We start from the raw sequence: 3145 nt of genomic DNA, 5'->3' as shown, positions 1-3145 counted from the left end.
ACTTTGCAGTCCAGTGCATTAACCCACATTGCCACACCAGGACCCCTAGATAAGTATATAGGGTAGACAAAAACACTAGTAAGGTTTGCTCTCCATGGAATGGTCAACCATTCAAGATCCAAAGAGCAGAATTAACCTAAGAACAAAGTTAAAAAGGGATAGGAGGGAAGGTGGAATGGAATAAGAATCACAGGGAGGAAGTAAGATAATTGAGGTTACATGGAGGGGATTGCCATCATTGAAATGAAATGAAGTGTATGATTCATTGAATATAAACCTGATTAATATACTCTGTAAACTCTCACTCAATTCTCAATAAAAGTTAAAAATAAAATAAAGTGAAAACAAGTTTTGTTTTGATAGAGACACAAAGGCTACATGGGTGCATTGGTAGACCAAATGGTCAAAAATTATTCTAAACCAAAGATTAGAAGGCAAGGGGACAGTGAAACTAGAGTTCTGGAAATGATACAACCAGAATAGAATGAATGAGAATGATAATACATTGTGAAAAATGTAACCAAGTATCATTGAATAATTTGTGTAGAAATTGTTAAATGGAAACCTAACTTTTTGTGTAACTTTTTTTTGTTGTTGTTGTTTTAAATATTTCATTGTGAATTGGGTGAAGATTTACAGAGCAAATTAGCTTTCCATTCAACAATTCATACATATTTTGTTTCATGACATTAACTGCAATATTTGCATTGTAATATTACTTAGCCCACTTCCTCCTTGTGTTTCCTATTTACTTTCCTAACCCTTCTGAACTTTGTCTTTGAGCAAATGTTTCCCTTTTGCTCACAAATGGTTGAAAATTCTAAGGTGTACATATCTTCCTAGTGTTAGTGTTCCCTTAATAAATATGTCTAGTTTTTGGCTGAAAATCGAGCCATGCAAGTGAGTTCATTTCCAGATTTGGAAATGATAAGGGGGTCACCCTTATAACCTGGGGGGAGGGTGTCAACCAGTATTTATCTGACCAGTAAGCTTGGCCTTTTCTCCCATTTTTCTCCCACTCAATCCAGGACCTTCTAACATGGTCCATTTCAGAGCACTTAGTAGTGGATTCTAGTCACTACCTAGTTATGGACTCAGAAGATTGTGGAGGCTGATGTTTGTGTGGTAAATTAGTCCACTGGACAGATTATATCCATGCAGCTTCAATTTTCTTCACTCGTTTTTGCTCCAGACAGGGAGAGACCATGAGTTGCACCTGAGATGGCCTCTCACAAGCTTTAAGACCCCGGTTGCTATTCACTGAAGTTGGATGTAGAACATTGCCTTTGTGGACTATGCTATGCTAATTGACCTTGGTATCCCCTGAGCGTCAGGCTCAGCGATTCATTCTCTCAAGGTGTTTGATTAAATAGTTTTTATAACTTTGGCCCCTATCTGTTCCATTACATTTATGAATACACCTCTTTGCAGCAGAGGTAAATATACATGTAGAAATATCCTCTGTCAAACCTATATTTGTTGTTAAGTGCTGTTGAGTCAGTTCCAGCTCATAGTGACCCTGTCTGTATTGGATTTTTGAGGAGGGGATGGTGACTTGAACTGCTGACCTTGGGTTCAAACTGATCTTGCAGTCCAGTACATTAGCAGGCAGCACCACATCAGGACAAACATGCACTGGTTGTGGTGGTTATGTGCTGTGGGGTTGGTTCCAACTCAAACCGACCCTGTGTAGGGTTTCTGAGGCTGTAAATTTTTACAGGAGCAGAAAGCCTCATCTTTCTTCTGTGGGACTACTGGTCATTTCAAACTGCAGCCCGGCTTGCCACCATTACACTACAGAACTCCTTAAACCTATACTAGGAGGCTTCAAAAAGTTCCCATAATAATTCTATATATCTTTTAATTCCACTTTCCATGACTTCTTGAAGTGCCCTCATATAGTAGACATAGTTATGTCTTTCATATCCATGCAGCCTTTGTGTCTATACATGCATCTACTTCTAGATTATTTTTATTGTAGGTTTGTGCATAGAGCAATATTTATCTCTGTTGCCTTTAACTCTTGTACTTTCCCAATGTCTTCCTCTGCCTTCATCATATTTTTCTGACCTTCCTCGTATAGTACCCTGCCTTCCCCTTCACCCAGTTTAATATGTCTACCTGAGTTGGAATCAACTCAATGGCACTTAACAACAACAACAACAACCCTGTAGTTAGTAAATTGTCTTCTATTCTCCTCCTACATTGGTAACCATTAATAATTATTACTTTTAGAGTGAAAGCCTTTTCTTGATATTTTATAATAGTGGTTTTATATAACATTTGTCCTTTTGTAATTGGGTTATTTCACTTAGCATAATGTTCTCGTTTCATCCATGTCGTGAAGTGTTTCCCAAATTCATCGTTATTCTTTAGCTTTGTGTATTTTTCCATTGTGGATTTGTACCATAGTTTGATTATCCATTTTTCTATTGATGAGCATTTAGGTTGTTTCCATGGTTTTGCTGTTGTGAATTAGATATGGAGGGGTGTGCATATATCTGTTCATGTCAAGGTTCATATTTCTTTAGGATATATACCAAGTTGAGAGACTGCTGGATCATATGGTATTTCTATTTCCAATTTTTAAAGGAAACACCATACCATTTTCTATAGGGATAACGCAATTTTACAGTTCCACCAGTAATGTATGAGGGTTCATTCAGGTCTTTTCAAATTCTACTCAGAATTTGTTGTTTTATGTTTTTTAAAGTTTGTATTGTCAATTGAGTGACAGTTTACATAGGAGAACATTGGTTTTCTACTCATCCTATTGTATTTCATTTCATTGCAATGATTATAATCCCCTCCATGCATCATCATCCAGTAGTATTTGCTTCTATTCCCTACGTTTTGTTTTGTTTTTGTTTTTTTTTTTAACACTCAGGAATATATAATCATTAAAACAACCAAAGGGCACATTCTGCAAGCCTGTCTCCTGGCCTTTCTCTTTCCATGAGTCTAGAGTCAGCTGCTCTGTCTCTCCATGTCATCATCTCTGCCTCCATCTCTGGTGTTGCTGCTTCTCTGGATAGGGTCCCACATTCTGCTCATGCTCTTTTCCTTTGATGGTCCTAGGTTCCTCTGTTCCTGGACTGTAGGACTAACGACTCCCCCTTTTTGTTACAAAACTTCTACCTTTGTT

The 3145-nt window shown here is 37.6% G+C and overlaps 1 pseudogene; it reads right to left on the bottom strand.

Moving 5' to 3' along the window:
• The window catches only part of LOC102842964, a 41450-nt pseudogene extending 39056 nt beyond the window's left edge, over nucleotides 1-2394 (bottom strand).
• Nucleotides 2395-3145: the final 751 nt, after the last annotated feature.

Source organism: Chrysochloris asiatica, unplaced genomic scaffold (genome assembly GCF_000296735.1).
Source record: "Chrysochloris asiatica unplaced genomic scaffold, ChrAsi1.0 scaffold00036, whole genome shotgun sequence".
Lineage (NCBI taxonomy): Eukaryota > Metazoa > Chordata > Mammalia > Afrosoricida > Chrysochloridae > Chrysochloris > Chrysochloris asiatica.
Note: the sequence above shows the minus strand (reverse complement) of the source record. Positions and strands in the feature narration are given on the sequence as shown.